This window comes from Dermacentor albipictus, chromosome 1 (assembly GCF_038994185.2).
Source record: "Dermacentor albipictus isolate Rhodes 1998 colony chromosome 1, USDA_Dalb.pri_finalv2, whole genome shotgun sequence".
NCBI classification, from domain to species: domain Eukaryota; kingdom Metazoa; phylum Arthropoda; class Arachnida; order Ixodida; family Ixodidae; genus Dermacentor; species Dermacentor albipictus.
Window position 1 is genome coordinate 421,105,689 of NC_091821.1, and position 13,425 is coordinate 421,119,113.

Here is a 13,425-nt window from a genome sequence, read left to right on the forward strand (position 1 = left end):
GCACCGCGTTTTCCTGGCTTTCGCTGCCCTGATAGGGACGCCGATACGTGCGCGCTGGAAGTATGGCGAGCGACAAATAATTGTTGTTTGCGAAGGAAGCTAATGATGGTTAAAGGTGGCAAGTAAGTCAGTTCCCGAGAAAAGAATGTGTCTTTGATGACACGCAAATGTGGCGTTGGCTATATTGCTCTGATGGTTTCGATTCATTTTATGTGTGTGAGACCCTCCTAATGAATAAACTAAAAATAGTCAGCGCCTTGCGCTGCTGAGCTCGAGGTTGCGCGTTCTATCCTGACCGCGGCAACTGCATTTTTAAGGGTGCGAAACATGCAAAAACGCTCGACCTAAAGTTCGCGGTGAAGAACCACAGGTAATAAATTAATCCGGAATCGCTATAGAACACATGCTATGGGAATGCCAGAGACTAATACCCGATCATGAGAGCGAGCGAGACCTCCACCGACAGCCTCCGCGCGCGATGGCAGGCCGCGCTGCTCAGCTCGGACCTGGAAGACCAACTCTGGGCAGTCCAGCGGGCCAAGGAAGCGGCCGGAACTCTTGGCCGTAACCTGTGCGGGTGCCCCGGGCCAGCCCACTAACTCGCCGGACTTGAAGCGTTCTGATTCGAAATAAAAGTTTTGCCACTCACCCCCCGCACTATGCCGTGAACCGTCTGCTTCATAATCATATCGTGCTTTTGACAGGTAAAACCGCGGAGTATACTACTTATTAGCCAGTGTCTGTGTTGTTTCACCTTAATTCCTTTTGTAGCTGGCGCAGTTCGTTTTTCTTTCTTTTTTTTTTCTCCTAATGTTACTCAGTCGACTAGCTCAACTTCGCACTCTTGTAGAGTAAGTTACTTCGTGCCCGTGCTTGAAGAAAAACTCTATCTGTTCTCAAAGGTGCGTGAATTCATTTTTCTGATTTTCATATTCTGTTTGCGTCCGACGTCTGACTTTCTTATTTTTCTTTTTTCCTCGAATAAATGTTTTACAGTATAGTGTTCAACTATCGACTTAACATCGAAGCCGGCGTGTGGAGTACAGTACGCTTGAATGCAGACGCTACTTAGAACTGTTACTAAACATTTAAAAAAAAGGGGGTGGCGGAGGGAAGCGGATGTTGAAATGTTTCAGCGTGCTACGTTAAACGAGCATGCCGATTCGAATGCTTGTGGCGTAGACACCTTTAATTGGGCGATTCACTCGTGTTACAGCGTTCACCTTTTTTCCGATACGTGTTTGACGTGCTGCCGCGGTGATATATCTATATGGGCGTAAAGCACATCTACCCTAAACACCCTACGATCTCATACGAACTTTTGTTTAGTGATGTGTGTAGTGTTTGTTTCATACAGCGCGCGTCTTCTTGTGCAGTTTAGCCAGGATCACCGATCAAGTGCAGTATCGGACAGCAGATGCATATCCGATTGTGCTATTCCATCATCATTCCTCGTCCTCGCCTCTACTTTCCCGTGTTTTATTTCTCCCCTACATTCCTATGTGAATGGAGCCACATACGCTTTTCATGATTGCAAGTGCGCTTCTCTGCACTGCATAATTGGCCAGCTAATGGTGGCACTGGACATAGTTTACAAGGAGACAGAAGGGCTAGCAGCACATGCGAGGGGAAAGTGGGGGGGGGGGGGCGTTGAGGCAAAGCTTGTCTCGTCTGCAAGGTTTCATCACAAGAACCACGTCTGCATTTCCCCTGTCATATACAACCAAACTGCGCTTGTACAAGCTCTTTGCAAAAATGACTACCCCGCCATTAGTTTGGCAAACTGCTTTGCCGGAAAGCTAGCTGTACAATTACAGAAAGAGTCTGTACGGCAGGCTTGGGTAACGCTGCACCATCTGCTCTCCACATTTGCTCTGATGAAACCTCTCTCTCTCTCTCTCTCTCCGTTCATGCTGGCTGCGGAAACGTGCAGGGCTTTTTTATATTGTGTATAAGGACGCACTGAGTGCTATAGCGTAGACTAATAAGCAAGTCCTAAAAAAACAAAACGTTAAAGTAAAGGCAAGCAGGTTGTCTTTTCAGGGATTAGGTTATTCGGGCCTAGAATGTGTTTTATAACAGCTGATTACATGCGGCGGTGGCTCAGTGATTGTTGCTCTTCTGTGGACGAGGTCGCTGGTTCGTATCCCAGCCGTCGCGCCGTCGTTTCCGATGCAGACGGTACGCAAAAATGCTCATCTACCGTGGATTTGGTTCGCATTGCAGTAAGAAAGGTGGCAATAATTAAACCATAGTTCATCACTGCGTAGTCCCTCGTAGCCTGTCGTGCAGTTTCGAAGCGTTAAACGACATATTAAAGAAAATAATAATTAATAGCTGACCTACGTTGGAATCGGTGTTTGAACGAAGATTTCCTTGATGTATACGTGAAGAGAGAGCGAGAGAGAAATTTATTTACGGGAAGGCAAAGAGGTCGGCATGACCTAGAACCTGTTCTGGCAGGCTGCTCTGCCCTGGGGAAAAGCGACGGGAAGAAAAAGGGCGGATTAATGATGATGATGATGATGATGATGATGATGTGAGAAAGAGGAGGTGCGTATATATAAGTTCACAACCTCGTGGCATCTCTGAAGTCGTGCGTCTAGCCCAGCGACTTGCAGAAAGGCTATAGCGGCCCTTGTTATCAGGGCGGCGCTGTTTGCATTAGGCCAAGGACCTAAAAGATACTCGTCCGATAGCGGACTCGTAATCTGCGTTCGCGATGGAAGAGACCAGTTGCTGTCGTTCTTGCGCGTAGGTGGGACAAACGCAAAATATTTTATCGAGTGCTTCTGGTACCTGACAGTATTCACAGTTTGGAATAGTATCACTGCACCCTGTCAGATGTCTATAATGTACGCTTGGTGAATGCGACACAAAGGTGAATCCGGTGCACCATGCTCGTCTAAATTGCTTTGAGCTTGTGATGCATACGAAATTTCATTTCTGGGTCCCATTTATGCACTCGTTTGCGTGGTCGATCTGGTTGTGCCCAGTGCTCGAATAACGGATGTATGCGTAAAGGTTAATTCAAATGTTGCGTTAACGTAAAACAGCTGATAGATATTTGTAAGAAGAGGCAAGCGTTGGGCCCCCCTAACACTTAGGGCAATTGTACTGCGCATGCGCAGAGGTGTCTGCGCATGCGCAGTACCGTCGCCCCTAGCGCTAGGGGGCCCCAACGTTTGCATTCCCCTTATCTAAAACTCTCCAATGGAGGAAATGTGTGTAGGAAATGACGAAAATGAAATGCTGTGTGGGGCTCTCAGAGACGCCCTGTAGTTGGGGCGCCGGTTTAATTTCGGCCACCCGGGCTTCTTCAACGTGCACCCGAAGCTCGGTGCACGGAAGTATTTGCATCCTGCGCCCGCCGGAATGAGCGGTCGCCGAGGCCCTGAACCGAACCCGCGACCTCACGTGCTCTGCAGCGTAACGCCGTATGTTTATGCGCGGGATAACCGCGAGAGGTGATCGGCTCTCTAAATGTTTAAACCTGACCACATAACTTCTTTTTAATCACTTTAGGAAAGATGCTGCAACTGCGGACTGAATGCCAGTAACTGACTGCTTGGCATGGTATCCCGAGTCGTGTAGCACCGGTTTCGAAACGTCCGCCCCCGGGAACATGCGGCGGAATGCGGCGTTCGCGTGCTTGCACTGGAAATGTTTTTCCCAGGGAGCAATTTTCTTGCGCACTGCGTGCTAGAGCTGAGTGGAACACCAGTGATGCATCTGGTATGCGTCACCCACGAGCGATGTGTGTATGTAGTGTATACGTCGCGGGGCTTGCGAGAGCTCTCGCCGGTGTAGCGAACTCTGAACACGGCTCGCGGTGCCCCGACACCGTGGCGACCATGGCGTGGGCTCTGTCGGAGGTAGCTCGTCGCAACCGTGCGCTACATTCCGCTTACAAATGTCGTAAACTCGGCTTCTGCTCGGCGGCCAAACTGAAGTACCGCTGCCGTGTGGCTTGTTTCTCGTACGCTGCCACCCACATCAATCAAGGACTTTCTTTCTTCCTTTTCCCCGCTATAGTTTTTCGCGCTCTCTTCAAGAGAACAAAGATGGCGTTTCAGAGGACTCCCGGTACTTTCAGGTCCCGCTTGGCGCATTTATATTGGTACTCCCCCGCTAAAGCTGACCTCCCAAACGAATTTTTATTTTCGTTTCTTTTTTTGTTTTCTCGTCATTCGTTTACCCTAGCGCCGTGATTTGCGACACCGCTGAAATTGCGGCGAGAATCTTTGTCTTCATTTTGGCGTGTTCTTTCTTTCTTTCTTTCCTTCTTATTTTTTGTTCTGGCCCGCGCTCTTCTAAACCTTTGCCTGATACCCATACACAGAGTTCAGAAAACCGTATATACATATATACATATATACACATATATATATATATATATATATATATATATATATATATATATATATATATATATATATATATATATATATATATATATATATATATATATATATATATATATATATACAGTAAAAGCTCGTTAATTCGAACCGCAAGGGGAAGCCGCTTCAGTTCGAATTAACGAAAGTTCGAACTAACGAAAGTGAAGCAGAGCAACAGTACACTGCGATTTGGAAGCAGTAGAGCATGTCAGAAACTTGGCGTGTCAGGAAGTGATGGCGTGTGCCGCGGGCACACGCCACCTTCAAGTCGAAACTCTGGTTCCGACTGTGCCACACCACCGATGTCCACCGAAACGAACGTTAGCCGAGGCCTAACACCATCACAATGAATCACGACGGCCGATACCTCCTAAGCTGAAAACAGAGGTGCACAACCGATGAAGACTGCCGAGGCAAAGACGCTGAACATGTGAAGGTGGCGAAGGCCCTGATTCGTTAGTTCTTGATTGCAAGCGCAGCTGCGACGTACTTGATTAGCTGTGTTTTGACGCTTGCCATCCCATCTCCACACAACATTAGCAGCTGTACAAGATTTGCAAAGCCTCCGAGATTCGAAACGGGCAAGAAGTATCGGAGGTTACGTAGAACGGGGAGGCGGCAGCCGCCACTGCCTTCTGGCTGACCCCGCGTCGGTTAGATTTTTTCCGATTTTGCCTTCTCTTGCCATTCTCTCCGTTTCGGAGGCAATACAGCGTTGTGTGTGTGCAGTAAGCGCGTTTCTCTGGCCGTGTGCCAGGCGAGCGTAGTTCGAATTATCCGTGAGGGAACCTTCTCGCGTTCGAATTAACGGACTTTTTTATACATAGACTTCTGTGGAGCTTGGCCGGACCAAATCGTACAGTTCGAATTATCCATAAATTCGAATTATTGAAGTTCGAATTAACGAGCTTTCACTGTATATATATATATATATATATATATATATATATATATATATATATATATATATATATATATATATATATATAATATCGTGATTAAGTAAGGCCTGGATGACCTGAAAACTAGACTTACAGTCACGCCAAGGGTATTCACATAATATGAGTAGACCAGACCCTTATGTGCTTTATCTGTTCACGCGGTCCTTGTTGTCACCCATCTTGTTCATCTCCTTTCACGTTAAAGAACCCCAAAAGCACAAAATTAATCCGGAGCCCTCCCGTTACGGCGTTCCACATAAACAGATCGCTTTTTTGGCACGTAGCGCCGGAATATAACCATACATACATACATACATAAATTTGCTTTGGCTGTTCACTCTGTCGTTATCGGTCGTTATCGTCACCCATGTTCATCTTTTCTCTTCTTTCCCTTTCGCCAGATCAGTGCAGCTCTCTATGGAGAGTTGTGGCTCAGGCTTTTCTTATCATTAAACTTCTCTTTTTTATTTTTACCTGCTGTATCCAGCTGCAAAATAATAAGAAAAGAAAAAAGAAACGCCTAAGGGAGAAGGAGCCCTTAGCTCTCTTCGAAGGTTTATTTCGATGTATTGAAAGAAACGGGGAAAAAAAAAAAGCTGTCTTCGGGTGCATTCGTTCTCGTTCGAATCAAAGTGCAACGTTCTCCCTCGATTGCGTTCCGCTTCTGGCGAAATGCTCGCTCTACGCGGTATAGGTAATCGAACCAGCGGCCTCGTGGTGGGCAGCAGGTCTTCTCGTGCACGCAGTCAGCCGAGCTATGCCGCAAGGAGCGTGTGTCCATGTGTGCGCGGTTTGCGGCAGAATGACTATTCGCAACTTTCACGTACGGCGGCGCCGTCGTGCGGCGGCGGCCGGAAGCAATCGAAAGATTATACTCGCCGCTGGCTGCCGCCCGTTCGGGTAGCGTATTGGCGTTGAGTACGCTTTTCCTTCACTTTAGGTTGATGTTTTAACGCGTTCAAAGCTCACGTGGGATCCTGAAGGACACTTAACATGTTCAGAATGAGCAAACATAGGAGTAACCGTATTTGCTGCGTGCCGCAATGGGTGCCGAGCGGTAGTTATGCGGTAGGTGATGTGAGCCTTCACTCATTCCCACCGGCTGCGTCCATGAGGAAGAAATTGATTATTAAGCTGCGGATTGGCAAAGCTGTCACAGAAGCTATGAAGGTTTGCAGTGCGCACTTCATGCCGGAGGACTTTTTTGGAATACGACAGATGAGTGACGATTCTGAGCAGTTGAAATCGCGAATAGACGCACCTCCGTAAAGACGCAGGCATAGCTCTATATTACGTGCAGGGAAAGAAATAATGCGCAATCTTAACTCAAATGTGTTGTAGGATGATTGATGCTTGCGTTCTTGCCACTCATGCCTTTGCGGCTACGTTGGAGCGCAAACATTCTCCGTGAAGCCTTGTACCTGCTTCAAAATTTCTTGTTCTTGTTCATGCATTCGTGCTCTGCAACGCCGGCTTGACATTCCGCCATTTTCGAACAGAAAGATGAGTTTCTCATTTGTGCATCGAAGCAAAGTGAAACAGGCGTAGAGGGACCTGGAATTCGTACATCGTCTGCCACTTCGATGCGCAGCTGCAACGTGTGCACAGGTGCGCATGACTGCACTTGTAAGGTAACAAATCTTAGTCCAACAAACGTTAAACTACTGTGCAGTGTTCGCGTAGCGAACCCTGAGCTGATCTGCGCGTATATTATTTTATAAAGATAACTGGAAGAATGAAGCGAGCATTGCCGCGGACCGGTAAATATCGGCTATGTATCGCTTGATCTCTCTATAGGCAAGACGCGGTAGGACTCACGCAGGCTGTAAAACTACCGCAAGACTCTAGCTTAAACAGCACGCATAAAGCGCAGTAACTAAATTACAAGGGTGAACGGTTATCGTATATATAGCTCGCAAAAGCGGTCAGATATGTTTTTTTTTTGTTTACTTCTCGTGTTCAACATCCAGTAGTAGAAGCTTGATGTGGGTGAGTTGGTTATGCATACTTGATGAAATGAGCGCTACGAATACGCGGACGAAAGAACACATGTACGACAGACAAGGCGCTACTTCCAACTAAATGTTTTTGAAGAAACGCCATATCACGAAGAATCACCATATCCACCATCAAGAATCACCATATCGGGCAAACCGGACGGTGTTTTAATGAAAGGGCGCGTGAGCACAATTGGGCCGTAAATAACAATGCGGGGGGCCATCTGGCGGAACACTGTAAACGTCACAATTGCCGTCCGTATCTTCGCGACACCAGGTTTCTGGCATGGTCTAGAGATAGACTAGAACGCGAGATATTGGAAGCCTTTTACATTGCTAAGGCCGAGGGCACGTGCATTAGTTCCCCTTCAGTGACGCTTACTGAAAAAGAGATAGCTTTTCTGAAGAGATAGGGAGGTGGTGATGTCACGTTGGGCCATTCATGGTTGCATCTATTTAAAGTTCTGTTTCTTCAAAAAACATTTAGTTGGAAGTAGCGCCTTGTCTGTCGTACATGTGTTCTTTCGTCCGCGTATTCGTAGCGCTCATTTCATCAAGTCAACATCCAGCTTTGTGAACACAGCCAGGAATAACTAGACAAGAAATTTTCGCACATAAAACGCTGCTTTAGGGCTGCTTTTCCCGCCGTCGATGTAATGGACTTCGCTCACGCGACACCTGGAAGGTTTTTTTTCTCGACACGGCGGCTTATTCAAGCGGTCTATAGGTAACAACTTGCAGAGAGCACCGTATAAAAGTTCATGGTACCCGTTCAAAGAGGTCAGATTAATAGAATAACAAATAGAAAGCATGGTCACTTCTCTTAATAACATCGTCGCGGAGTTTGTATGCAGCGTCCTTCAACAGTCACGGACGTCGACGTGCATACTTTTATGCCGCAGTACACAAGATGACCAGCGTTTAGGACTTCCTCGCCTTCAAACAGGCTTCGAATCCTGCGTTCTGCTCGCCCAATATGAGCCATTACGCAGGCTAACGACAGCGGGCGTGTAAATTGAAGAGACATTTCAACATGACGACGCGAAACATGTCACTGAGCAAGACGACCGCAGCACTGCACCGACTGCTCTAGTTCTTAATCTCTCGGACAGCCATGTTGGATTTAAGGTGGCGCCCCCTATAGGCCGTGAAAGTTGCGAATAGTCGCGGAGTCGGTGGCAGCAATTTCCTCGAACAGGGGGAGTGGCTGAATGCATTATCACTGCGATCGCCACGGCCGTTTCGTTACTCGTGTGTCTCGATCGAGCCTAAGCTTCTCGTCGCCGCATTTCTTGTGTCATCCATCCTTGTCAAGTCACGACTCCTCGTAGTGGCCTTTACAGCGTTAGAGCGGAGGGGGGGGGAGGGGGGGGGGCTTGGCGACAGTACGCAGCGATTACGTCCCATTCTCATCAAGCGGAGCGGGATGTGACAGCCTAAATTCGCCTAGCGACTCGCTCGCGCAGCGAGTCCCTTAGAAGTCGTGTGTTCGTCACCTTGTGTGCGCTGTAGCTTCCTGCGATACGGGATCGAAATTCGTTACGTGTAGCCTTGTCACGCGAGAAAACTTAGTGTCACTTTGAGCCGAGTGCATCTTCTACTTTGCAGTCGTTCGCGGGCTGTATTGTCGACATTCGCCGTATGTAGAACACACTTGCCACCGTGCGCGATCGATGAGCCCATTTCGCCGTTTCTTAGTTCGAGCCTCGGTATAGCACTTTTCAAGAATAACACAATGCACAATACAAAGTCGCCGCTCATTTTAACGCTTCCCCATGTCTCTCTCTCTCTCTGTTGTTTTAAATGTTATCGACGTTCCCGCGGTTTTTCCCTCTGTTCGCCTTGGATGCCGCCTTGGCTCGTGATGACTGAGAATGTTAATTCGGTGTCATGCGTCGCTTTATCTTAAAATTCGTGCATCCGCTATTTTTAACAGTAAGGCAGTGTTTTTTGCGAATTTTGCGGACCTGGCTCAAAATAAAATCTCGAACACAATAGAGAGAGCTTTAGAATAGGGCCCCCCGAGAAATTAGTGTTGGTTCCATTGCACATGCGTGAGATGTAAAATGCCTTCGGGGTTAGCGTCGGGCACGTTGCTGCTCGCATGTTTACACCTATACCCATTGACCTTGCCAACAGTTTCTAATTGCGCTTTCCTTTCTTTTTCCACTGCGGCACATATAGCGCCCAAAATTATCGCTTTTTATAGAAACGTCGTCGCATGCACTTACAGCATCGTTCTGTTGTAGCGATCGATGCTATCGATATAGCGTTCCCGTGCCGCGGTGCCCGTCTCGTAGCGAGTGTACAGTGTGGCGCAATACGTTGAATTTGCATCCGAAACAGTGTGCCGGCAGCAATTTCTCTCTCTGCGTTTTCTGTATCTCTTGGAAGAACGAGATAAGGATGGAAGATGAATAAAAAAAAAAAAGTCATTTTTAAAAGGAGACAGAACGGAGGCGCGCCGGCTTTGCCGGAAGCGCACTGGCTCGGGCAAGTGTTTGTTATTCCGCTCGTCGTGCGTGCGCAGGCTGCTCGGTTTCCTTATGCAGGACGCCGCGTTTGTGTCGGTGGCGGGGAGCACGCGCATCCATATCGGAGAGAGAGAGCGCGCGCAGCTCCGGCGGGGCGAATTCGCTTCCTGCTTTTTTTAGCCTTGGCCCATGCCCCCGCGGCGCGTGTTTTTGTTAAGACTGTGCGAGGATCGTTCGAGCGGTATCGCACTCTTTTTTTTTTTCACTTCTTTTACCTTTCTCTTGTTGCCTCACCCAGCCGCTTTTACGTTTTATTTTTCGGTTTTTCTCCGCAACGACTGCAGAATGTAGGCCGCCCAGATGAGCTGCGCCAGCGGCTTTCGGACGGTTGCGCAATAGAGCTTGGGCCCCGTTCGTCATACGCTTGCCGGCGCGTCCGCATAACGTGTAAAGTGCGTTCGGGACCCGTCGTGAAAGGCAGCGCTAAGGGCCAGCATGCCTTAGATAGACAGGCAGACACTCGGACGGACGGACGCACGCACGGAAATCGGGGAGCGAGAAAAGAGGTCCACCCTTGTAGCGGGGTATTCTTACCCGCTACAAGAAACTTCAGTAAGAAACTTCGTGTCCTTCCGTGTTAGCGTACGGTAAGTTTTTCCGTCCGGCTAAACGCAGCTGGTGCAAGACGACCCGGTGTATCAGCAGATTATTCGGAACTTGGGATTAACGCTAAGTAACGCGAGATGGTCAACACGTGTTTGCCTTGCCTTGGGTAACACGTACAGCCAGGAGCGGTTTCGTGCTGTAGTACGGCGTGCCTAAAGCGCTCTTAAATACGCGCTTCCATAACAGGTAACATACGTACCGAAGTGTGCAGCAGATGTGTACGGAGACACTCGACTGACTAAACCTGTGTCAATGCGAGGCTTCTCTAGGAGGGCGTGCTGGTGTATGCGAGATTGATTTATGTACCTGAATACATGCCACAGCTATTGCTTTTCTTTCCTTCTTTTTTTCGCATTTCTTATTTCTACTTAGTTCTAATTCGTCGATATATATGGCTTGTACGTATTCTTGAAAGCGGAAATCCGTGTCTCCTAAGCCAACGCAGCGGGCCGAGAAGTACTTTTGAGTGAGTGAGTGAGTGAGTGAGTGAGTGAGTGAGTGAGTGAGTGAGTGAGTGAGTGAGTGAGTGAGTGAGTGAGTGAGTGAGTGAGTGAGTGAGTGAGTGAGTGAGTGAGTGAGTGAGTGAGTGAGTGAGAGAAGTAACGTTGTGTTGTGCTACAGCGCTACGCTACGGCATATTTGTTCCGCGGTTTTTTTGCTAAAAAGAAACACTAAGAGTCGCCGCACTGTGTATAGCGCGGGCCTTCTGCACTGTGCGGATGCCTTTATCTCTTGCGCGATGCGGATGCACATGCGACGAAGTAAGCGTGTGCATCCACCCTGGAAAAACTACTGGGATGCGATATATTAATTGTAAGTTGTTTACTCAAACTGTTTAAGCAGTAGGCAGGAATAAAGGAAGTTTTCTGCTGGATACACTAACTGTCTAGCTCGAATGGCAGGTACCTTAAAGGCGGCCAGCGGCAAGGGAGATTTATGCGATTGTAGGACGGACAGTTGAAAGTATAGAGGAGGTCATGAAAAAATGCAATTTACGTTCTAGATACAATGCTCGTGACAAGATCACATTGTTCACCCTAGTTCACTTGTTTGACACAGCACGTAGTGTTTGCGGCACGTTCTTTCCCACAGTTCAATTTTTTCCCATTAGCCTATGGAGTTTGCGCGATGGAACGGACACTGAGTGCGTGGACGACGTGACGTTAAAGCTGGAACTATTAATTACACGAAGCACGTGTCAAGGCATTTGTATACCTTTACGCTTGCGTTAAGAAGTTCCGAACGGTGTATAGTTCTGGAATAACTTTCTCGGCGAGCAGCACCTCGCGAAGAACGCGTGCGGCCTGCTGCTCAGGCGAACTGGCCCGGCGACAGGTCGTGCTCGCCTCCCTCTCCTGCCAGAGAAAGCGGCCAGCTGCATGCGCGCGCAAACGCGAGAAAGCCCGACGGTGGCCTCTCTCTCGCGCGCGCCGATCGGCGCTTAAAATACTCGGTCGCTGCCCGCACGCGCGAGCGAGCATTCAAAAGGCTTTGCCCGTCTCTGCGAGCTCGCGCTGCTCGAGGCGCGAACTGCTATTCTGGACCGCTATGCGCGGACGTTGCCGGCGTGCTCTCTTCCTTCCTGCACACGGCCTGGTCTGCCGGGACGGCCGGTCGGTCGGTCAGCGCCTCGCACGCTCGCGGACCTCGCTCCGACCGCGAAGGGCATTGTCCGAACGCGCTCGTAGAGCAAGCGGCGTATTAGGGGAGGGGGGGGGGGGCTAAAATGGCTGGTTGAGGGTCGGCGTCTTGGCGCCGCGACGAAGACCGTCTCCTTCCTTTTGTCCTGTCAGCGTGGCCTGCAGCGCCGCATACAAATGAACTTGCGGTGCCGCGGCGCTGTGGGTTTCCTTCTGTGCGTGTTTTCTTTCTCTTCCTCATTAAACGTTCGTTATGCGCGCGCGCGCTCGCTCAGGCTGGCCCCGCAGGACAAAAGGCGAGGTTTGGTAAGGAGGCGGTTGAGGGAGAGAGAGAGACAAAGACTGTTCCGTAGTGCGCTTACTCCCCGGAAGTGCCTTGTTCGTCGCTCGAAAAATTGGGACCGCCTTGACCCCTGGCCACCCGGCGGAATTTCGTTTAATTTCGCGCTCTGCTCGCAGACTGTCCTTATGGCGGCGACTGTGTTTTGTGATCACCTGATCTTTTGTTCTTCCCGTTGGCTGAACTTTGAGGCTGGCTTCCTCGCGTAAGGAGCGCCGTTTGACCGCCCGTTCTTAGGAAAGGTGCGCTTTGGAACGGCGTACGGAGAAAGCGCAGACCGGAAGTTCCTCGCTTGCGAGTCACTGCTTTCAGGTGTCTCGCCTACTTAGAAGTGGCATAAACGCGTTCTGCGCCGCGCTTTAAGGTGCATGGCGTTGGAGGTTATTCTGAGCCCCCCCTTTTTTGCGACACCCTTGGTCCGGCGCCAGAGACCGCGAAGGCCTCGTCGATTTTTGAATGTGGGGACCCCCTGCGTTCCGGAGAGACCCGCGCTCTGCTTTGACACTTGCACCGGTATACGTAGCTGGTGCTTCCGGCGGTGCGTCATTCGCAATGATGCTGCTTGTCGCTGTTATACTCGCTATGTATTGGGACGCTTCTTCGTGTCATTGCCTCCGACCATAGTGGCCCAGTTGACTGTGGGCAGCTGTTGGGAGAGTGCTCTTGGTATTTTTTGGTATGCGTAATGTTCACTGTATACCGGAACCAACAAAGACACACACCAGGGTGTGTATATAGCATTGCATTGATGATGAGTTCCCCGGTAAAGTGAGGAGATTTTCTGGCTGTTCTCTCTGCAGATAATTCGCTCCACAAACGGAGTGCATTTCCCCACTGTTTGGTTCTCGCTAAATCGAGTCCATCTTTCGCAGTGACCTCCAGTAGTAAGGGAGTCCAGCTGGTAGTCAACCAGAACTCCCTTTTCTCGCATACTGTTCAAAGGAGTCTATACGAGACCGGCTGA

At 49.2% G+C, this 13,425-nt stretch overlaps 1 protein-coding gene across 2 annotated transcripts in view; it reads left to right on the forward strand.

Annotated features, from left to right (window-relative positions):
• The window catches only part of Ptpmeg (protein tyrosine phosphatase Meg), a 345,246-nt gene that overhangs the window by 87,049 nt on the left and 244,772 nt on the right, over positions 1-13,425 (forward strand). The window lies entirely within an intron of this gene.